The sequence below is a fragment of the Neofelis nebulosa genome, chromosome 8, assembly GCF_028018385.1.
Source record: "Neofelis nebulosa isolate mNeoNeb1 chromosome 8, mNeoNeb1.pri, whole genome shotgun sequence".
In the NCBI taxonomy this organism is placed as follows: Eukaryota; Metazoa; Chordata; class Mammalia; order Carnivora; family Felidae; genus Neofelis; species Neofelis nebulosa.
In genome coordinates, this window is record NC_080789.1 from 64,251,225 (window position 1) to 64,276,155 (window position 24,931).

The 24,931-nt window shown below is 40.0% G+C and overlaps 1 protein-coding gene and 1 pseudogene across 9 annotated transcripts in view; both read right to left on the reverse strand.

Moving 5' to 3' along the window:
* The window catches only part of SCN8A (sodium voltage-gated channel alpha subunit 8), a 179,612-nt gene extending 158,578 nt beyond the window's left edge, over positions 1 to 21,034 (reverse strand). For 5 of the 9 annotated variants that reach the window (XM_058742726.1, XM_058742721.1, XM_058742728.1 and 2 more), the window contains exon 1: positions 20,576 to 20,715. The gene's annotated coding sequence lies outside the window, so the exon portion shown is untranslated. Of the gene's footprint in view, positions 1 to 20,575; positions 20,717 to 20,902 lie in introns of those variants that run through there. The other 4 variants (XM_058742727.1, XM_058742724.1, XM_058742723.1 and 1 more) reach the window with 3 other exon arrangements.
* On the reverse strand, positions 1,283 to 15,374 carry LOC131483845 (cytoplasmic dynein 2 light intermediate chain 1-like; annotated as a pseudogene).
* Positions 21,035 to 24,931: the final 3,897 nt, after the last annotated feature.

Below are 24,931 nucleotides of genomic sequence, written 5' to 3' on the forward strand. Positions count from 1 at the left end.
CTTGAAACCACCACCTTTCTCACCTCATCTCAGCATGTGTTTAATAAATAAGCCAAATTTCTGGTTCCAGTTAAGATGGAATAAAAGTCCATTCCACCCTCTCTCTCCCACTGAACTCAACTAAAATCCCTAGATACAGCTACTCCATGCTTTGTCTGAGGATTTAAAAGTCACTGATCGCCAGAAGGCTGGGAAAAGAAACCAAAACTCAAAGTATCATGAAATCAACAGAGAGTTTTCCTTTTTTCTTCTTCTGGGACTTCCTGGACTGAACTCAAAGGCAGCCCAAACCCAGAACTGTATACCAGGTGCAGACAGAAAGAGCTCCAAGACCTCCGTTTTTGGTGCAAAACAAAACAAAAAACAAAAACAAAAACAGGAAAGGGAGCCCCTAGAGGTCAAAAGAAATAGAGGAAATCCCGATTTTGTTCCTCTCTTTTGTTTGCTCCTGCTTTACCCTAAACAAATAGGCAGTGATGGCAATGACAACAGCAGCAGAATAGGAAGAGCTTTTCTCGGACCAGAGAAACTGCAATCCCAAGAGCAAAGAGGGTATCTCCATTCTCTTGTTTTCTTTCTCTACCCCCTTGCCATCTGGTTCTCAAGGAAATGTAGTTCCAGGAAGTTCAAAGCAGAGCAGAAAGCTAAAGTTTCAGCTTTTTAGTGAGAGGAGCAAAAAGGAGAATGCTTTGGGTCTTGAAAGTTTGAGAGAACAGGAAGAGGAGGGAGCTCAATAAGGCTGGATGTGAACTCCAGGGCTCATCCCTCAGCTGCACATGGCATGTATCTGACCCTAAACACATACCAAAGGCTTTGACAACTCATCTATTAATAAATGGTATATGACTGTCCAGGTCTGAGAATGGCCACTGACTGGTACCCACATGGAACAGACACAAATAGCACTGCAAATACTTTGAAAATTGGACAGATACTGAACACCAGCCCATAGAAGACAGGTAAGTACTTATAGCCTGAACCTAACAAGACTGGTGGACTGCTCAAACAAGCAAACAGAAACATTCTCTATAAAATTTACACAAGACTCAAAGTCTCACAACATAATATTCAAAATATCCAAGATACAAATCCAAACTGATATAAAAAAATCTGAACATCTCACACAAGGGAGAAGACAATGAACAGACACCAACCGCAACATATAAAATTATCAAAGACTTTAAAGCAGCTATTATAATCATACACCAGGAAATAAAGGCAAACACTCTTGAAGTAAATGGAAACATAATCTCAACGAAGGAATAGAACATACACACACACACACACAGGAACCAAATTGGGGGGAAAAAGTTTTTTTGTTTGTTTTACAGTTTTGTTTTCACTGAGGTTTTATTAAATTGCTATAATTTTCCAGTGAACAAGGTCATCTACATCAATTGAATTTCCAATCACACATAAGAATCTAAGGAAGTTGTTTGTGATGTTATTATCTTTAACTATGTATGGAACTAAGAATTCCGGGAATAATTCCACCAGCAACTCACTGGATGGTCCTTCTGCATATTACTCCATATTTTCTGTCTCATTTCAGAAGCTGCTTTAGAATTTGTCTTCCCTGGTTTCATTATCACTTTATCTACGTGGCTTTTTGTGGCTTGCAACACATTTTCCGTGGTGGGCCAAAGGTCATTAGGTTTTGAAAGATCCAAAACAAGAACAATAGAAAACGTCCATAAAGTATCACTTGTGATGAGTATGCTGATTAAGTCCTATAAGGAGGTTCCTCCACCTAGTTTCCAAAAGTGAGCAATATCTTTTGGTATATTATTCCCTTTTACTTTTCTTCCATATGTATATTCCAAAGCTAAGGTTGGTTTTAGTGGCTCATCCCTGTCAAGCCACCTCAGAATAATAGTAGCCTTTCCCTGGGTATCGTGGCTTGACCACCCTAGTGTTGTGGGCTCAGCATTGGGACCAGCCTAAAATCAGGAGACCCATGAGCTCCAAGGTGGGCCGAATTTTCAGGAAAAAAATATTTATTTTGAGAGAGAGAGAGAGAGAGCGCGCGCAAGTGCACATGAGCAGGGTAGGGGCAGAGAGAGAGAAAGAGAGAGAATCCCAAGCAGGCTCCATGCCATCAGCATGGAGCCCAACATGGGGCTTGATCTCACAAACTATGAGATCATGACCTGAGCTGAAATCGAGAGTTGAACACTAAACCAATTGAGCCATCCAGGTACCCCCAAATAGAACATTTTAAATTAGAAAATACAATAACAGAAATTTTAAAATCTGCTGGGTGGGATCAAAAGTGGAATTAAGATGACAGAAGAGTCAGTGAACTTGAAGATGGAACCAACAAAAATTATCCAAGCTGAACAATACAGAAGACCTAACACTTAATCATCAAAGGCCCATAGGGAAAGGAGAAAGAGTGTGGTCCAGGAAAAATATTTGAAGAAATAATAGCCAAAAACTTCCCAAAGTTGGTAAAAGACATAAACTACATTCAAGAAACTCAGTGCATGGCAAACAGGATAAACTTAAAGACATTCTTGCCCGGTGAAAACTAAAACAAAGAAAAAAAATCTTGAAAATAATCATAAAAATTATGCATTACTTATACAGGAACAATAATGCAAATGATTCTGGATGTGTCATGGAGGACAGAAGGCAATGGAACAAGATTTTTAAGTGCTGGGGAAAAAAACAACTGTCAACCTAAAATTTTATATCCAGGGAAAATATCCTTCAAAAATGATGAAGGAATGAATTGTCACATGAAGAAAACCAACAGAAGACATTACCAGCACATCTGCCAAAAGAAAAGCTAAGGGGAATTCTTCAGGAAGGGAAATGATACTTAAGGAGAACTTAGAATTTCCGGAATGCATTAAAACAGAAATGATAAATATCTGAGTAAATGTCATAGACATTTTTACTCCTCTTTAGTTCTTTAAAATATAAATGATGGTAAAAAGCAAAAATTAAACAATGTCTGATGGTGCTTTCAATGAATGTAGATGTAATGCATATGACAATTACAAACATAAAAGGAAGAGGGTAAAGAGGTAAATCTAATGGTGCTAAAGTTTCTACATTCCACTGTAAGTAGTTAATACCTACTCTAAGTAGAATGAATAAGTATGTATATTGTAATCCTCAGTCAAAACTAAAATAACTATACAAGATAGTAAAAAAAACTTAGTAAGTAAACTAAAATAGAGTACTAAAAAAAATATTCAAATAATCCAAAAGAACAGAAGGGAAGTAAATACAAAACAGAAGAAACAAACAAAATAAATAATAAAATGGCAGACTTGAATCGAAAGCAATAATTATGTTAAATGCAAATGGTCTAAACACATCAGTTAGAAGAGAGATTGTCAGGGGCACCTGGGTGGCTCAGTTGGTTAAGCGTCCAACTCTTGGTTTCGGCTCAGGTCATGATCTCACAGTTCATTAGTTTGAGTACCATGTCATGCTCTGCGCTGGCAGTGCAGAGCCTGCTTGGGATTCTCTCTCTCCCTCTCTCTCTGCCTCTCCCTCATGCTCTCTTTCTCTCTCAAAAAAAGAAAAAGGATGCTAAATGCAATATGAATTGGATTATGGGAACAGAAAAGGGACATTACTAGAAAATCTGGCGAAATCCAAATAAAATCCTGAGGTTACTTAATAGAGTACTAATACTTATGCTAATTTCTCAGTTTTGATAAATGTACTAAGGCTATATAAGAGGTTAATATTAGGGAAAGCTAAGTGAAGGGCACATAGGAACTCTGTACTACTTTTGAAACTCTTTTAATAATTTGAAATTATTTCAAAATTTAAAAATGTTTAAGAGAGGAAAATATATACATGAAAATATGATCAACAGGAATCTGGAGTGACTATATTAATATCAGACAAAGTGGACTTCAAAGCAAGGAAAATCACCAGGAATGAAAGAACATGAAATAATGATAAAAGGGTCAATTCACTAAATGTATATACACCCAACAAAAGAGACTCAAAATATATGAAACAAAACTTGACAGAACTAAGGGAAGAAATGGACAGATCTACAATTACAGTTGGAGATTTGAATCTTCCTTTCTCAGTAATCAACCGGACAACTAAATAAAAACCAATCAAGGATATCAAAACATAAAGTTGTATACCTTAAATATAGACAATTCCTATTAGTCAATTATACTTCAAAAAACTAAAAAAAATAAAAAGGTAGAATATAATGTTTCAATTAAATAATCAAATCACCATTTTAGAAAAAGAGAGAGGAGAAAAAAATTAAGGATACAGAAGAAATGAACAGCACCATCAATCAATTGATATAATTGACATGTATAGAACATTCCACCAAACAACAGCAGAATATACATTCTTTTCAAGTGCACATGGAACATTCACCAAGATAGACCATATCTTGGCTGGTAAAACAAATCTCAACAATTGTAAAAGTACTGAAATCATACAAAGTATGTTCTTTGACAATAATGGAATTAAACTAGAAATCAATGAATGAAAGACTCTGGACTACCTCACATCAACACATTTCCAAATAATTAACTGCTCAAAAAGGAAGTCTCAAGGGAAATAAAATTTCAACATACCAAAATTTGTAAAATATAGTCACAGCAGTGTTTACAGGGAAGTTAGGGAAATTTAGAGTATTAAAAACTTCTATTAGAAAATTAAGTCTCAAACAATCTAAACTTCCATCTTAAAAAAAAAAAAAACAAAAACAGAAGAGGGGTGGCCAGGTGGCTCAGTCGGTTAAGTGTCCGACTTTTGATTTTTGGCTCAGGTCTTGATCTCATGTGAGATCAAGCCCCGAGTTGGGCTCTGCATTGGGCATGGAGCTTGCTTGGGATTCTCTCTCTCCCTCTCTCTGCCACACCTCCCCTTGCACTCTCTCTTTCTCAAAACAAAAACAAAAAACAAAACAAAAAAACTTATAAACAAACACAGAAGAGTAAATTAAAGCATACAGAAGAAAAGAAATATAAGAAAAACAATATAAACAGAAAACAATTTAAAGAAAAACAGTAGAGAAAAATCAATAAAATTAAAAGCTGGTTTTCTGGGGGCGCCTGGGTGGTTCAGTTGGTTAAGTGTCCGACTTTGGCTCAGGTCATGATCTCACAGATCATGAGTTCAAGCCCCTCATCAGGCTCTGTGCTGACAGCTCAGAGCCTGGAGCCTACTTCAGATTCTGTGTCTCCCTCTGTCTCTGCCCCTCCTCAACTTGCACATGCTCATGAACACACACTCTCTCTCTCTCTCTCTCTCAAAAATAAACATTTTTTTAAAAAGCTAGTCCTTTGAATAGGTGGATAAAATTGATAAGCCTCTACTCAAAGAAAAAAAGAAAAGAATGAATACACAAAATTATCAGTAACAGGAAGGAAAGAAGGAATATCACTATAGACCCCCACACATTAAAAGGATAATAAGGGGGGGTGCCTGGGTGGCTCAGTCAGTTGTGCATCTGACTTCGGCACAGGTCATGATCTCGCGATTTGTGAGTTCGAGCCCTGCTTTGGGCTTTGTGCTGATAGCTGGGAGCCTGGAGCCTGCTCTGGATTCTGTGTCTCCCTCTCTCTCTGCCCCTCCCCCACTTGTGCTCTGTCTCTGTCTCTCAAAAATGAATAAATGTAAAAAAAAATTTTTGTTAAAGGGTAACAAGGGAACAGTACATGGAATGTACATTAATTTCACCGACTTATATGAAATGAAACAATTCTTTCAAAGTCACAAAGTATCAAAATTCACCCCAAAAGAAATATGCAACCTGAGTTGTCTTATATCTAATAAAGAAATCTAGGGGCGCCTGGGTGGCTCAGTCGGTTAAGCATCCGACTTCGGCTCAGGTCATGATCTCATGGTTCATGAGTTCAAGCCCCGCATTGGGCTCTGGGCTGACAGTTCACGGTCTGGGGCCTGCTTCAGATTCTGTGTCTCCCTCTCTCTCTGCCCCTCTCCGCACGCTGTCTCTCTCTCAAGTAAATAAACATTAAAAAAATTTAAAAAAAAATCTAATTTGTAGTTAAAACCTTCACACACAAAAAATCCTAGGCACAAATGCCTTCACTAGAGAATCCTACCAAATACTTAAGAGAAGGAATTCTACACATTCTATTCCAAAAAATATCAACAGAAACACTTTCTAACTTATTTTGCAAGACCAGCATTATCCTGATACCAAAAACTAGACAAAGACAGCACAAGAAAAAAACAAAACTACGGACTGATAATATCCTCATGAACACAGATGTAAAACTCAACAAATTAGCAAATCAACATTATAGAAGAGTACCTCATCACAACCAAGTGATGTTTACCCTAAGAATGCAAGGCTGGTTCAATATTAAAAATCAATCAGTGTAATCTATTACATTAACAGATTAAAGAAGAAAAAAAAACCTATGATCATATCAATTGATACAGAAAAAGCATTTGACAAAACTCAACATCCATTCCTGAAAAAACTCTCAGCAACTAGGAATAGAGGGGAACCAAGCCTTATAAAGAACACCTACAAAAACCAACAGCTACCATCATACTTAATGGTGAAAGACTAAATGCTTTTTCCCTAAGAACAGGAAGAAAGCATGAATATCTACTCTCACTACTCTCATTCAATATCCTACTGGAAGCCTGTAAAGTCTATAATAAGGGTGGAAGAGAGAAAGAAATAAAAATCATATACATTAGAAAGGAAAAAATTAAGCTGTCACTATTCATAGATGACATAATTGTCTATATAAAAGTCCCCATAATCTATAAAAAGGCTTCTAGAACTATTAAGTGAGTTTAACAAGGCTGTAGAATACAGATTCAACATAAAAAATTCATCATATTTCTATACCCTAAGAATGAATTAGAAATTGAAGTCTAAAACAAAAACTTTAAAAATAGATCAAAAAAAAAAATACTTAAGAATAAATCTAACAAAATAATGTGTAAATCTGTATGCTCAAAACAATAAAATGCTGATTAATCAAAGCAACCTAAATAGATGAAGACATACATCATGTTCATTGATTGGAATATACGATATAGTTAAGGTATCAACTCTCAACTTATCTACAGATTTAATGCAGTTCTAATCAAAATGCAAGCAGGAGTTTTTGCAACATATAGACCAACTGATTTTAAAATTGATATGGAAAGACCAAAGGATTAGAATAGCCAAAGCAGGGGCGCCTGGGTGGCTCAGTCGGTTGAGCGTCCGACTTCGGCTCAGGTCATGATCTCGCAGCTCGTGAGTTCGAGCCCCACGTCGGGCTCTGTGTCGACAGCTCAGAGCCTGGAGCCTGTTTTGGATTCTGTGTCTCCCTCTCGCTCTGTCCCAACCCACTTGCATTCTGTCTCTGTCTCTCTCAAAAATAAATATTTAAAAAAATTAAAAAAAAAAAAAAAAAGAATAGCCAAAGCAATTTTGAAAAAAAGAAGAAGAAAGCTAGAAAGCTCACACCACACAATTGTCAGTCTTGCTACAAAGCTACAGTAGTCAGACAGTTGGTATCAGCGAAAGGGACAGACACATAAATCAATGGAACAGAATAGAGAGTCTAGAAAAAGACCCACACAAATATAGCCAATTGACTTTTGACAAGGGTGCAAAACAAATTCAATGGAAAAAGAATAGTCTTTCCAATAGCGGGAATAACCACACATCTATCTGCAAAAAGTAAATAAAAATGAACCTGGGTCTAAATTTCATACCTTATACAAACATTAACTCATATGGATCATAGACCTAAATGAAAAATGGGAAACTATAAAACTTTTAGAAGAAAGCAAAGAACATCTTTGTGTCATATATAAGAATTCTTATGTATGATCTCAAAAACACGATCCATAAAAGAAATAGACAAATTAGACTTAAAATTGAAAACTGTAGCTCTATAAAAGACACTGTTAAGAGAAGAAAAAGAAAAGCTACAAACTAGGAGAAAATATATCCAGGTAATTTATCCGATAAAAGACTTTCTATCCAGGATAGAAGTAATTGTTTTAAACTCAAAAAACACAGTAAGAAAATAAATAATCCAATTTGTTTAAATGTGCAAAAGATCTGAACAGATGCTTCACCAAAGACACCAAGTGCAAATGAGGACCTGGCGTAAATGAACTTTCATACATTGCTGGTGGGAATACAAAATGGTATAACCACTCTACAAAATATAGTTTCATAGTTTCTTATAAAGGTAAACACACACTCACTATATTACCTAGCAATCTCACTCTTAGAGATATCTTTGAGAAATATGAATTTGGGTTCAAAAACCTATACACGAATGTTTACAGCAGCACTATTCACAATTGCTTGGAATTGGACACATCTCAAATCAAACACCGGACATCAAATGAGTGGATAAACAAACTGTCACACAACCTACAGTAGGCTACTACTTAGCAATGAAAAAGAATGAACTATTGATACACACAATATGGACAAATCTCCAAGGCACCATGTTAAGCGGAAGAAGCCAGTCTCAAAAGGCTATGTACTATAGCAGGTAGGATTCCATTTACATGACATTCCAGAAAAGGCAAAACCCTAGGAATGGGGAACCAATCAGTGGCTGGTAAGGATTATGGGTTAAGGAGAGTGTGACTACAAAGGGACAGCAGTGGGGAGACTTTCTGAGGTGATGGAACTGTTCAGTAGGCTGAATGCAGAGGTGGTTACATATATGAATCCAGACATGTGTTAAAACTCACAGAACTATATACCAAATTTGTTTCAACTGTACTTCTTGTAAACTTTAAAAATAACAATAGAAGAAAAAAATAACTAAAGCTGTTAAAAATGTTAAAAGGAAAAAATTATATTTGCTATACATGAGCAAGAACCTCAAAAACTTTTCAAATACTAGTTTTTTTAAGTTTATTTATTTATTTTGAGAGAGCAAGCGAGCAAGGGAAAGGCAGAGAAAGAGAGAAAAAGAGAGAGAGAATCCCAAGCAGGCTCTGCACTGTCAGTGAGGAGCCCGGTGGAGGGCTTGAACCCACAGACCACGAGATCATGACGTGAGCCAAAATCAAGAGTTGGATGTTTAACTGACTAAGCCACCCTGGTGCCCCAATATTAGTTCTATGGGACTTATTCTTGTGAAGGAAACAGGACCCTATTTGGTGATAGTACCCTAATAGGAACACGTTTTCAAATAGGAAAAAGAACCCTTTTCATCCCAGGAGCACAGTGTACTAGTCCAAAGCCACAACTAGATCACAGGGGTTCTGGTACCTAAATTTTAAACATGAAAACATCAGAGATACCCTCCTGCCCAAAATGTAGACTAGTGCCCATACTCTGACCTCTACAGATCCACAGTAGATTTTTATAATAACCACCAAAAGTCGGCAGTCAGTTCCCACAAATAAGAGTTCTTACTAGGTTCTGTGAGTAAACCATGGAAGGAAAAACAAACAAACAAACAAACCTGGAAAGGCTGTGACAAGTCAACACCTATAAACAGAAGCAGTACCTAAAAGGAGCTGATGGGTCTGCAATCCTGGCTAGAAAAGTGGCACTGCTTTCTGGGGAGGATTTTTTTTTCTTGAGATTTTGCAATGGATTGCACTGAGTGATAAATATATTGCTCTTAAAAAACAAACAAAAACCCTTTCTCTGAGCACTATCCTGAGCAAAGCTAGGGCTCCAGAGCAGAGTTCAAGCAGGCACAGAAGTCACACTCCCCCAGAGGACCGCTAGGCCTCACCACTGGAAAGCCGGAAGGCAGCCAGATAAGGAGTGGGAGGTGAAGTTGTGGCAGCTCCCACAACCCACAGGGGACAGTACAAACCGAAGACTTACTAATGGTCAGGAAGGAGCATGTGGCTAGGAACAAAACCTAGCAGCCCCCAAAGGTCAGGCTGGATGTAGTCTAATTAAAATGAAAGGTGGAAAACACTCGGATCTAATTAATAACATGTCTTCAATATCCATACATAACACAAAATGTACTTATTTTCTTTGACCTATAAAACTTTCCAGCAATTTCTAATGCCAAGAGTCTATATTAAGATCTCAAAATGAAAGAAGTCTTACCCGTCTGCACTCATGGCTGAACTTTTCTTATGAGTGAGGGGGAAAAAAAAGCTTATAAGGCAAGTGAAATAGTCACATGGTTGTTTACTTTGCTTCCCACTACACTTAATCACTCGTTTTGTGCCTTTCTTGGGTCTTACATACCCCTCCACTTTCTTTTCTAGAGATGTGGAAGAACTATTACAAAAGTAAGTGAAATAAAATAAAAATCTGTAAATCTACCAACACATTACTTGCTCTACAACAGCTAGATTAATAAAACAGGTTGCCAGCATTCAGTGAAGAGGTCTTTATGGACTTTCCTCATCCCGGACTGGCTTTTGTTTAACTTAATCACTTGCTTTGAGCAGTCAAACCAGGAAACAGGTACTAACTTACACTGTGATTGCACAGAGAACCTCCCGATGGGATTACTTACTGTAAGGATGCTTTGCATCCCTAAAAAGAGGGCTAAATGTACTAACATCGTGTACATGAACTCTGTCTGCTCTACTGGTTCCACACAAACCATGGGGACTTCTGCCAACTGTCTGAGTGCAAACTGTGGCAAATGTTAATGGAATTTGCAAGAACTCAGTAATTGTAGTGGCAAGAAGGAAAATAATATTAACAAATTAAATGAAAAATTTTATTGCATTAAATTGCTTTCCTCTTACGTGTATGCCGTTATTTTCCATGCACATATTCTAATGTTCCAATCACCCTTTATTTTTTTCTTATTCAAAGATCTTTGCTGAATACGAAAGGCTAGAACAGAACCTAAGCTTCCTGAGCACATCCTTTGCTCTGAAGTTGCATGGTAGGGCCCACTGGCCTCTGTCTGGTACCCTAGATACACCAACCGACGTTTCTGCAAGTCAAGTCTGACATTTTGTATCCACAGCCCAAGAGTCAATCCCTGAAATAAAAAGAAACACCACTGGCTGATAAAGTCTCTTTCCCTCTGCTTTTACCTATTAGAATCCTTTCAGTTGCAACCTTTAATTAAGCCTGCAGTTTCAAATGGTTTTCATGAAGCACACAAAACATAAGCAAATGATCAAAGAAAGAAAGCCACTGAGTTTCAGTAAGGATAAAACAGCCATCCCCCAGGTCTATGAAAAGGTGCATAATTCTTATTTCTTTATATGCGAAACTAAAGGTTAGTTGAGAATATCAAGGAAAAAGACCACATGTTAAATTCTGCTTATAAATGGACAGAATTTAACACTCCAAAATTAGAAAAGGACAGAGATCTACAAAGGTTAAGTAATCTTTATCAGTGAGCGAGCACGGAGAATAAAGAAGTGGGGACACTTAAGTTTCCCTTAGGGAAAACTTTAAAAGCTCAAGGCGGGGAGGAGGTGGGTGGGGTGAGGAGCGGGCAAAATTCTCTACAGAGAAAGGATTAAAAATTAGAAATAGGGGCACCTGGCTGGCTCAGGCAGAAGAGAATCTGACTCCCAGGGTCCTGAGTTCGACCCCCACACTGGGTGTAGAGTTTACTTACAAAAATAAATAAATAAATAAATAAATAAATAAATAAATAAATAAATAAGGATAGCTTGCTAACCAACATGCTCTGGACTAGACTGCCAATATGTATTGTAGAACATACTTCCCTAAATGTTCTAATTAGAAGACTCTATGTCTTTAAACTTTAAAACGGCAAAATAATCTTGAACTCCTCCTCTTCCCTTTTCCCCATGTAGTCTTTCATCAAGTCCTACTGAGTCTTCCTATAAACTATTTCTTACATTAGGAAAATGTTAGTTAAACACACGTGACACACATATATAAAATTCTATTTCTTTTCCTTCCTATCTTTCTCACTACAATCCTAGTCCAAGCCCTCATCACCATGCATCTAAGGCTAAACCAAATAGCCAATTAACTGGATGTCCACTTCTTGTTCTATTCTGTCCTATTACACATTGCTGCCCAATCCTAACACATTATAGCACAGCTTTGATGATGGGTCATTCTGTGCTCCCTCTAAAATCTTCTTTGTTCTTCACTGTCTCTAAGGATAAATGCAACTTCACAAAGTCCTTAATATTTGGCTACCTCTACCCTATCTTTTGCAGGCTTTCCTGCCACTTGGGGGGCAGGGGTTCCTACCCCAGCCCAACTGATTTGTTTACTGCACTCCCAAAATACTTTGTGCATTCTCACCCTCTTACTTTGACTCACACTGTCTTACCGAACCATTCCATAAAGCCCAACTCAAATCATACTTCTTCTGTCACCCTGTCTCTCATTATACCAGCTTAAAGCTCTCTCTTTCCAAAACAAAACAACACACACAAAAAAAAACCCACCCAACTTACTTACATTCTATATCATTTATGTGCCAATTAAACCCTTTAAAGTTGTCATCATGAACCATTACGAAAACCTCTTAACATTTTGTGTTTATAATGTATTTCACCAAATAAATACATTCCTGCAACATAAGGTCTATCTTTTCTCTATCTTTCAACCCTGTCACAATGCCTCACCCACAGTTGCTACTCATGAAAAATCTGTCGATTGGTGTAGTCAGGGTAGGTGATCTACAGTTCCCCACAGAAAGCAACAGACCAATAGTTCTCAAGGCCATGTCTTCCTCTATACTTTTTTCATAAATAATTCTCAAATGGAAACCCTAAAAAGCAATGTCGTTGGTAGGAAAAGGCTGTTTTGGTCCAAACTAACTTTTTTACTTTAAATAAGCCAAGAAATGTCACTAAGAAAAATAAAACATGAGGGATTAGCTACATCATAAGGAAAAGAAGGAAAAATTGATCTCAGATGATTTAAAATGAGAGTTCAAATCCGTAAACAAATACAAGAGAAACTGGTAATGCCTACTGCCTTCGTGGAGTGCATACTAACTGATTGGGAGACAGTTACAAGAAGACTTAAATAACTTTGAATCTTCTGATTTTTTAACACTGTGCCTCCGTTAGCTACTCAAATGTAAAATATGTATTTTACAAAACAGAATGGAAGAGATTAACTTCAACAGTGCCTTTTGAGAAAAAGTTTTGCTATTAAATGACTTAGAATTCTTTTTTAAAAAGGGGAAATAAAATAACATTTAAGAATGTCACTATATCTTTTGCTCCAAAGCGAGAAAACATTCTCCAGCTTTTCCAATCCAAGGATCAGACAGAGAAAGCTATTTGCAAGCAGGTTCTGGCAGAGCTAGGGATAAAACAACACTTAAAAACCAAACACCTTTCTAAGGCTCCAAGCCCCATCCAGAAAAGATCAGGAGCACTCTAGTTCAGTGGTACACAGAGATGTTTCCAAAAGAGTCTCCTTCTCCTAAGAAATGAGCCATTCCCCAAGTTCACATCCAAACTCCCTTGTCCATTTCACAGCAGTCGTACCCACCCTTTCCCGACCTCTGCTCTGATGAGTCCTCATACTCCCAATACTTTCCTCCCTATCACAATGTAAATCTTAAAAAAAAAATGCCTATTTTCTCCAAGGCCTCTTTCCTAGAAACAACACACTTTGCCTCTTTAGTCTTCGCCAGAATCTTAGGAAACCCAATTGAAGATTCTGCAGCAAATGGGGTTTCTGAGTATTCTGACTCCCGAGAAAGCTCTACTGGTCTCATTTGCAACCTGCTCAATTTTTCTCTGCAATTTAATAATAATACATCAATTTGTTTTCATTTGAAAGCATTTTATTCAGCTTCTTGCTAAGACAAAAAGACAATAGTGAATGTGAAGGAAAAGCCTGTTACATTATCCTTAAATGAAGAAGGTTTCCTCCTGAAACAAGAAACTAACCATGTAATAAATTAAGTCCTATTTATTTACAGCACTGTTGCTCAGTAAAATGAAGGAAAACTGGTATTTCACATTTGCTTCCAGGGAAGCTGGAAACTTTTAGAGGTTCAGCCTTCAAAAAGTGGAACTATTAGGAGCGCCAGGGTGGCTTGGTCGGTTAAGCGTCCGACTTCAGCTTAGGTCATGATCTCACGGTCCGTGGGTTCGAGCCCCGCATCGGGCTCTGTGCTGACAGCTCAGAGCCTGGAGCCTGTTTCAGATTCTGTGTCTCCCTCTCTCTGTGACCTCCCCCGTTCATGCTCTGTCTCTGTCTCAAAAATAAATAAACGTTAAAAAAAAAAAGTGGAACTATTAAAATAACAACAGAATAAGAACAGACGAAAAATGAACTGCCTTTTCATTGATAAAGTAGCTGTGATCTCTTCCTTTATCAATCACTACCTAAAAATTTAACGTAACATTTTAATTTTGACTTTTTTCCCTTCCCAAGCTCATTCTAGTGGAAATGCTAATGATCGGTAAAATACCCAAAATGTGGGAAAAGGGAGGGAAATAAATGACATGTATAATTCACAGTCTAGATAATCCATCCCTGGGTAAATAAGCATTCATTTTTATTTCTCTAATATTCTTACTCTCCAGGAACTCAGAAGATTTTACAGCATAAAAACAGCGCTAATCATCCAAACATGAGAGGAGCCCATCGATGTGTCTTTTGGGGGATTTCAGTGCTTTCCACTTCCAGATCCCAGAACAAGCCCATTGAACATGGGAGGCCTCTCCCTACCACCAACAGTGAAATGCAAGTGCTTCAGACCCCTCCAGCTAACATTTCAGTTACCCTAACCCAACTGACTCCTTTCAGGATCAAGAGACGTTGAGTCCCAAACCTAGAGTACCTCTTAGGCAACCAGCTTTTATTTTGTTCCACTCTCCTCAATATGACACATCTCCATAGACCTAAGGGAAATCTTAACTATTATCCACTTTTACCTTTGCTGTTATAGCCCAAGAGCCTCCCAGAACTTTTTCTGCTCCACCTCAAATACCCCTCCCAGCACCAATTCCCAGTATACAGTCCTACACCAATTTCAGCCTTGCACATAAGCAAAGAAGTCAGGTGGTAGAAGCCATAATTCCTCTACAGTCCTGGTTATAACTTATGTTGGCGATATGAGAGCATTCATGAGTAGCCAAATGTGTGTATTTACGTGCAAGAGAAATGAAGAAAGATAAGCAGACACCAAGACCTTTTAAAAAGTACCTCAGAGAGCTGCAGAAACAAAACAGGTATGTTACTTCAACACCTCTTATTTTCACCCATATTCTATTTATTGGTAAATCTTCTGTTCATTTCCCTCATCCTTCCTGCTTCCAAAATGCTTCTACCAAAGGTACTCTTGCCCTCCCTCTGCCTATCCCAGAATCTTTCATTATGCCCACTCACTATGTTTAGCTACCTAGGATAATGATAATTTCTTAAAGCCAAAATTGTTCACTTTACTTGGTTATATGAACATCAGAATATAACACCACTTAATGGAAAAACATCTTTAAGCAAGAGTCAGTCAACCAACCTGGGTACCCATCTCCACTCCATGACTTAATGGTCCTGTAGCCCTGGACAATACACGTAAGCTGTGGGATACTCAGTTTCCTCAGCTATAAAACAGGTAGAACAATATCTGCCTTATCTGACTCAATCAACTGATAGAAGGATTTTAAAAGTTCTGATAAACAGAAAAACAAAGAGTAATAATTACCAAAGGTCAATGGTCAGCTGTCAGACCTAACTACATGAGACCCATTCAAATAAATCCATGCAAATACTATGGGAAAACCCAGAATGGTTCTGAAGACGAAAGAAACTCCAAACTTGATAATCACTCATCGTAATTAAAATATCCAGCTAAAGGAAGGATAAAGGGGAGCCTCAGTCTTTGGGCCTATTCCACCTTCAGATCCCAGGCTGTAGCTAAAAACAGTCCGGTTGCCTGCCAGCTAGCTGGTCAGTGCCAGGGCATTTCTCTTGGGTAAAGAGTCCTATTCTAGAATAGTTCAGGAATGAATGAGAAAAGAGTTACTTTGGTAAATGCATTCTCACTGTCGTGGTGGAGATCAGTACTGCAATTGTACAGTAAAACTTTTCTCCTTTTACACTAACAGTGTCCATCCAAATCAAGGTATCTGCAGATTCTATCCTCTATGCCAGACTGAAGATAAAGCAACCGTCTGCTTTTGAGACTACTGAAATTTAATACAGTACATAGATACTATATCAAATACACATATAAATACGCACTAAGCTGCTAAATCCCTAGAGGAAAAGGAGCAAATATATATTGAGCTCTATGTGTCAGAAACCACAAGGTAACAGAGATTTCATTTAATCCCCACAAACACCCTGCAAGGTAGGTATTAGTATTCCTATTTTTATCGATGAGAACACTGAAGCTCAAATATATTCAATAATTTGCCCAAAGCCACAAAGCTAATAAGTAGCAGAGTCAGAACTTGAACTTAGTTTTGCCTAACTCCAGAGCCCATACTGCTTTTTTTCTCAATGGTGTTTAACTACGGCAACCTTCTTGTGTCTTCATTTCACCTTAATTCCTGAGATGCTACTGACCTCTGCGTCCTGCTTGTGTCTCTACGACCTCACAAAGAGAGAAAATTTTTCCAGAAGGCTTCTTCTTTGCCTTTTCTTTTCCTGCATTTACTTCCTATTCCTGTGCAAACTATTCTTTTTTAGGTTGGATTACCAGGCTAGACCTAACAGTCTGCCATGCCACATTTCAGCAATTAATGTACACCAAAAGCATGAAAGTTCTGTTTCATTCAACACTTTAACAGCCATAGTTTTTGAGCGTGGTATCATTTTCTAAGCTGTTCCTGCCACTTAAAGAGTGTTAGTGTCTAGTACGATGCCTCACATACAGTAGGTACAGAGAGAATATTTGTTGATTCACTAAGAAAAGATTTCTTTGGGGCTCCTGGGTGGCTCAGTCAGTAAAGCATCTGATTCTTGATCTCAGGGTTGTGAGTTCAAGCCTCACATCCTCACACTGGGCATGAAGCCTACTTAAAAAAAAATTTTTTTTAAAGACTTCTTTACTCCTCTAGTTATCTTGCTATATTTAAATCAAGAGATTTTACAGGAGTCCAATTCCGGGAATGAGTCCTTTCTCATTAAAGATAATTTTTTTGGGAAATATAAACGTGATTCAGAAAAAAAGGTAAGTTAAATATAACAATCTTGTGTTTAAATCCCTAAATGACTAACTAGTGGACTATGAACTTAAGGTTTTAAAAGGCTTGGTTTAAAAATACTTTCATTCTGGATAACTTTTGCAAGAGCTTCTTGCCCTCTCTATGGAAAACAAAAGACTGAAAATATACAATGAAACACAGACAACTGTTTTGCTTAGGACAGTTAAGACTAAGGATGACTTTTTTCCTGTTTTTTTTCTTACATATATTACATTTTTTCTGCCAGAAGTATGTGTTATTTTCATAATTATGGAAACTAATCTCACTCTGGAAAAACTGTACCTTTTTAACACTTTCCATACAGTGTGGGGTTATTTTCTTTCTCAGATATAATCAATAGGAATTAAGTATTCATTAATTCATGCCTGTGCCTCCAGAACTTGTTACATAACATCTGCAAGTTAAAGATAATTATTTTTCTCTCCATTCATAGAATGTTTTTCTTGCTTTAGGTGGATATGTCTCTATCTTTGAATGCTTTTTAAGCAGATGCAGATTTCCTGTAAAATCTTTTCTTGGTAACGAACACAAGAATGACGTTTGGCCTTGATATAGCCCCAATCTATAGGTCTTTTAACTTTATACATGTTATCTTTTCAGTGACATTAAAGTACTCCAATCATAGTGGGACCTAAATGGAATGAGCTATTTTATGCAGTAGGAAGTTTCCTTCCACGGAAGTATTCAAAGCAAAGATCTCCCATAAGGGGATTCCTGCGCTGGGAGGTTATACGAGCTGAATGTTATGACCACCTTCCCTTTCTAGGATTTTAAAATAAATTTTTTTACAAGTCTACTTTAGCAATACAATGGATTGCACACTGGCGGCGTCTGCCATGTCAAGTCCTTTTCTTAGCTCACTGTTCAGATCAACCCAGAGAATATTCCCTTCTGATCCAGCTTAACTTAGCAAGCTATCTGATTACTTCTTGTGGAGACCAAATCTCCATAATTATTAACAGATCCTTGCTATGTGAAATTACTGAAATGTGCTGAAATAATGCAGTCAGCAAAATGTCACTGTATGTCTTACATATGGATCTGTTGCAGCCTGTAAAACACTGTCTCCATGAGGGACAGCCAAAATGAAGAGTTATGTGGGAGTAATAAAATATGATAACTAGGCCTGCAACCTCAAGAATAAACCCAGCTGCGCATGCACACACACATCTACAAGAAAGCCTGCTGATAACAAAAGCAAAGAAAAACCCAAATCATGTCCAGCGTGTGCGCACTTCCCCGCAGGGCTGGTCAGGGAACTGTCCTTTCAGCACCACAGCAAGAAACCCTGGTGCAAGTCTAAACACGGGCATCCCAAGCTGGATCGAGTGAGAAAAATTCGTTAAATCTCCTACAAAGAAAGCAACAAGCACTGCACCGGTGTTTGTTTTTAAGTATGCTATATTCTACCTCATAATCCTTTATTAATTTAATATAAAATCCTTTAATTACTTTGATAAAGGTTGACAGAGCCCCAAATGAAAACCAAAGGTATATTAAGTCTGCCTCTCAAACTGAACCCAAGAAACCAATAATTGGCCTGCACTATCAAGAACTGCTTTGCAACATCCACTGCCAGCCCTACTAAGAAACACAACACATTCACACATACCCTAAATCAGACGTTGAGAACATAGAACATGCTCAGAGTTCTCCCTAGGGACAGACTCAATTTCTAGGACAGATGATGCTTGCTGAATAGCAAACCATCACTACCACCCCCCTCCCAAGCAATCAAATTCTCTTTCAGGGAGAACTGAAGGCCTTATGGGTCATGAGTTCCAAAGAAAAAATGCTGCAGTATTTCAAGAACCAGGTTACAGGCAACGTGCTACAAAGCTTTCAGCAGTTTAAGTCTGATTCCCCCGAGATTCCTACCAGAATGGTACCGGATGTTAACGTTATCCAGCCATTTGCATTACACATCAAAAAAAAAAAATTTTTTTTTTGAGGAAAGAAAAAGAAGTCCCTCCACCCCCATTATCTTCTAATGCACGTGGAGAAAAGAGAAGTACAGAGAGATTGTGAAACAGTGAAAGCGTACCACACCCGAAATCTCCCTTGCAAAGCTAAAACATCCCCCAGCCCTAACACACCGCTACCTCTCTAAAGGCTCTCCAGGTTCAAACTTGAGAAAATAGTTATAAAAAGCACTATCCCCATTTGCTCCTGAAGCCCTCAACCACATTTCCTGCTTCCATTCCTGCTGCTCTGGTGCCCACTGTGCATTAAAAAGAATTTTCCTTGTATGGTAGAGCTTGCTCCATGCTAATTATTTCTCCCTCTCCCTGAGTTAGCCAGATGCAATGCCAAGTTTCTCCCCCCTCCCCAAACAGGTGACACCCTTTTATTATGAACACTGATGCCCCGAATCTTGGAATCTCCCCATATAAAACGTATTCCCCCGTGTTTCAAAAACTGCAGTGTAAGTGAGGGAGAGGGCACAGGGTGGAGTAGTTGGAAGGAATGCATGGCTTGAAGAATCATATTTGTCAGGCTGGAAAATGATTCCCACTGCACCCCACCTCTAAGCTGGGGCCTCTGAAGGGGTCTGAAAGCCCTGTCTAACCCCGGAAAGTTAACTGCCAAGTCTCCACCGGTGGTTGCTGCAGGCACGGAGGGGATGGAGCTGAGCTCTGAGGAAAAATGCAGAGGCTTTGCGGTCCCCCAAATACCAGGAGAGAACTAGAGGAGGGGTCTGTGGAGCTGGGCAGTCCTGTAAGCCAAACGCTAAGAAGCCCAGGGTGCTGCCGCTTGTGGTAAGGTGGGGGAGGGAAGGGAGAAAAGAGGAGAGGAACAGGCTCTGCATCGGGTGGCGTAGGGATGGGGGTGGGGGAAGGGGGATATTCTGAAAGTGATGTACTCCCTAATGCAGGAATCCTAGCCTGCCGAGGAAGGTCCCGGGGGCCCCCCAACACAGCCCCAGAGCACCCTGTCAGGAGGGGGACGGACGCATCCGAGTAAAGGGCAGAGGGAGTCCTGGCTGCCCTAAGAACCCAGGAGCTCCTAGCTTCTGCAGTTGGTAACGACCTGGAGCCGGCTGGGGGAGAAGGATGCAGTAAGACATGGGGGAGGGGGTAGAGCTGAGGGGCTGCTGGAGGAAGATCCCGACAGCGCTGCCCTTCCCAGTGCAACCCGGCGAGGGGCCCCGACTCTGTCCCGGCCCTCGGAGATGGGGGGAGGGGGGCTGCACCACGGAAGGGGCGCCGAGGGCAGGCCAGTGTCCCCCAACGCAGCCAAGAGACGAGAAGAGCGAGGGTGTATGGGGGTGGTGGCCGGTGGTCCTCAACTCTCCTCAGGGACTCCCGGTAAACACGGGAGAAGGAAGCGAGACTTCCAAACACCTGTCCAAAACAGGGAGGGCAGAAACCCAGCTCCACGGCCCCTCGAGCCCCGCCGCGCACTCTGCGGCAAAGCCCCCGACTGGAGATGGGCGAGCCCCGCTCCGGGGTCCCGAGGCGAGAAGGGGAAGTCGGCAGGCAAGGAGCGGCGCCGGGGCGGGGGCTCCGGGGCGACTTACGGCAGCGGCGGCGAGGGAGGCAGCGGCGGCCCTAGCGCGGGGCCCGGGAGGCGCGGCCGGACTGCAGAGGCGCCGAGGTTGCGGCGGGCGGGACTGCGGTGGGCGCCATCTTGGAGCGCTCCCCGCGCCCGCCCCCCGCGCCGCCCGAGTCCTTGCATAATTGATGACTCGCGCCCGCCGCGCGCTGCCGCGCGCGCCCCCGCCGCCGGGCCCCCCGCCCGCTCCGCCCCCGCGCCGACCCCCGCCGCGCGCCCCCCGCCCGTCCGGGGCCCGCCCGCGCGCGCCGCCCGCGCCCTCCCGCTCGCCCGCGCCCGGCGGCCCACCTACCCCTGCAGGACGCGCCCGCTCGCCCGCAGCGCGCCGCGCCGCCCGCCCTCGCGCTCGCTGGCTCTCAGGCCGGAGTCCCCGCGCCGCCCGGACCGGATCCGGGGCGAGGGAGCAGGGCGCCGGCAGGGGGCGCCGCGCCGGAGCGCCTCGCGAGCGTCCCCGGGCCCGCCTCCCCGACGCCCCCGCGGAGCCGCGCGGGAGGGGCACCCGGCTGAGCGCCGGGACGCGGCAGCGGGACGGTGCCGGGCAGCCTGCCAGCACCTGAGCGCTGAAACCCGAGGTGTTACGTGGACTCCAGTGCCCCGTGACCCTGGTGAATGCCAAGTCTCACCTGTCTCCTGAACGGCAGCTGCGAAGGAAATGCCCAGCAATATCGCGGTGCCCCGTTGTTGGCAGTGCTGATACCTATAAGCACAAAGAACCCCATCTGCGTGATCTTTGGCCGACTGGAAGAAAAACCAAAATGCAGAAGTCTATAAACAGCAGTTGGAGCCTTGTGATTCAGTGGACAGGGCCCTGGTGTGAGGAGTAGGGACACATCGCTCTCCTGACCGCCCCCAGGTCTGAAGCTTGTGTAAAGGTCACCTTAATCTTTTTGAACCTCCGTTTGCATGTAAAGTAGGCGCGAACATTTGAAGTGCTTACTCCACACTCTCCGACGAGGATGTACATAATGTGAGAACTCTTCGCACTTTGTACATATGCCTCTCTACCAGAAGTTCATAGTTAGGAGTGAGAGAGTATGGTCAGGCTTCCACTTACTAACTGGGTAGCCTTGGAGCCTGAACAACCTCTCTAAACTTCGGTCAAAGGCTTACAGAGCCTCCCCTGTAACAGGGAGCAATCCTAGTACCAACCTGGTCGGTTTGTTGTGAGGATTGAAGAGAAGGCATTTCACCCATTTTACAACACAACTTGGCACACGGTTTGCCCGTCAGTGTGCCCACTAAATACGTTTTTAAGTAGCTTTACTGAGGTATGTTTGACCTGCGATAAGCTATCCACGTTGAGAGTGCACAATTTTGACATGTATACACGCATGCAGTTATCACCTGCAGTTATCATCAACATACCCATGACCTCCAAAAGTTTCCCTCTGCGTCTTTGTAATGTGTCCATGTATCACTCTCCCACACTGGTCCCTCTCCAGGCAACCACCAATCTTCTTTCTATTACTGTACATTAGTTTGCATTTTTCAGAATTTTAAATACATGGAATCATACAGTATGTACTTTTGTGTGTGTGTGTGTGTGTGTGTGTGTGTGTGGCTTCTTCCACTCCCATAACTGTTTTTGCAATTATCCTGTTGTTGACTATTCAGTTGTCTATAAATAGCTTATTCCTTTTTATTGCTGAGTAGTGTTCATTATAGGAGTATATCACAATGTGTCTATCCAGTCACTTGTTGATGACATTTAGGTTATTTCCAGATTTGCCTATTAAAAATAAAACTGATAGGGGTGTTTGTGTGCAAGCCTTTGTATGAATATGCTTTGCATGTGTATGCTTTTATTTCTCTTGGGTATAAATATCTAGGAATAGAATGACTAAGTCCAATTGTAGGTGTATACTTAACATATTAAGAAAGGGCCAACCTGCTTTCCAAAGTGATTGTGCAATTTTATATTCCTACTAACAGCATATGAAAGTTTCAGTTACTCCACATCCTTGGCAACATTACCTATGACCAGTCTTTTTTATTTTAGCCATTCTGACAGGTAAGTAAGTAGTGGTATCTCGCTGTGGTTTTGATTGGCGTTTTCCTGATGACTACGGTATTGAGCATCTTTTCGTGGGCTTATTTGTTACCAGGAAATCCTCTTGGGTGAAGTGTATGTTCAAGTCCTTTGCCTATTTTTAAAGTTGGGCTGTTTGTTTTCTTATTATTGAGTTTTGAGAGGGATTTATATATTCTGAATAGAAGTCTCTTATCAGATATGTCATTTGTAAATATCGTCTCCCAGTCTGGGCATATCTTTATCCTCTTAATGGTGTCTTTCAAAGAGTAGAAATTCTTACTTTTTATGAAGTCTGATTTAGTATCTTCTCTTCTATGGATGATGTTTTTATAGTCATATCGGAGTTTTTTTTGTTGTTGTTGTTTTTTACATGGATATCTAGCTATTCTTACACTGTCTGATTACACTTGCACCCTTGTTAAAAAACAAATCGTTCAGGTATGTTGAGGATCTATTTCTGTACTCTCTATTCTGTTTTGTTGATCTATGTGTCTATCTTAACACTAATGCCACACTGTCTTGATTACTTTGACTTTATAATAAATCTTGAAGTCAGATAGTGTAAGCCCTCTGATTTTGCTTTTCTTTTTTTCATATTGATTTTGCTATTTCAGATCCTTTGCATTTCCATACGAATTTAAGAATTAGTTTATCAAATTCTGCAAAAAAGCCCCCTGGGATTTTGATCAAGATTGCATTGAATCTATAGATCAATTTGGGAAGAACTGACATCATAACAATAACACACAGTATATCACTCAAGTTATTTCAGCTCTCTTTAATCACTCTCAACAGTGTTGTGTAGTTTTTAAAATATGAGTCTTGCCCACTTTTCTAAGATTTACTCCTAAATATTCATATTTTTATTATGCTATTGAATAGTATTTTAATTTTCAATTTCTGATTGTTCCTTAGTAGTATATAGAAGTACAATTAATTTTTGTATATTAATCGTATGTGCTGCAACTTTGCTAAATTCACTTGTTAGCTCTAGTAGATTTTTTTTTGTGGATTCTGCAACATTTTCTACAAAGATAATCATGTCATCTGCAAATAAACACAGTTTTGTTTCTTCCTTTCCAATATTAATGCCTTTTGTTCCTTTTTCTTGCCTTGTTGCACTGGCTAGGACCTCTAGTACAGTGTTGAATAGAAGTGGTAAGAGCAAACATCTTTGTTTTTCCTCATCTTAGGGGGGAAAACATTCGATCTTTCATCATTAGGTATGATGCTAGCTGTAGGTTTTTCCTAGATGCCCTTTATCATTTGAGGAAGGTCTTGTCTATTCTTACTCTCCTGAGAGTTTTTATCAGAATGGATATTGAACTTTGCAATCCTTTCTCTGCATGTGGCTTTTCTTTTTAGTCCGTTAATATGGTATATTACATCCGTTGATTTTCACATGTTAAACCAACCTAGAATAATGTATTGATTGTGGAGAATTATACTTTTTATGAATTACTGGATTTGACTTGCTAACACTTTGTTAAAAATTACTGCATCCATGTTCACTAAGTATTGGTCTATGGTTTTCTTGTAATTCCTTGTCTAGTTCTGGTGTGCGGACCTCCTAGAAATGCGGACCTGCTAGAGTAATGTGGACCTCCTAGAAAGGGTTAGGAAATATTCTCTCTTCCTCAATTTTTCTGGAAGAGTTTGTGTAGAATTCATATTATTTCTTCCTTAAATGTTTGGCAGAATTGCTCAGTGAAATAATCTGGGCCTGGAGTTTTCTTTGAGGGAAAGTTTTTATTTTTTTATTTATTAAAAACAAATTTTTTTTTTTTTAAAGTAAGCTCCATGCCCAATGTGGGACTGGAACTCACAACACCAAGATCAAGTCACATGCTCTACTGACTGAGCCAGCCAGGTACCCCCAGGGAAAGTTTTAAACTACAAATTTAATTTCTTTAATAGATGTAGAGCTATTCTGATTTTTTTTCCGTTGGATGAACTTTGATAGTTTATGTTTCAAGGAATTTCTATTTCATATAAACTGTTGAATATATGGGCATAAGGTTGTTCATAATATTTCCATATTATTATTTTACTATCTACAGAACCTTTAATGCTAACTCTCTGATTCCTGAGATTAGGAATTTGTGTCTTCTCTCACTCTCTTTCTCTCTCTCTCTCTCTCCCTCTCTCTCTCCCTCTTTTCCTGATTAGTCTGGCTATAAGTTTATTGGTCTTCTCAAAGAAGCACTTTTTGGTTACATTGGTTTTTCCCTACTAATTTTTTAAAGTTTATTTATTTATTTTGAGAGAGAGAAAGAGAGGGAGAGGAGG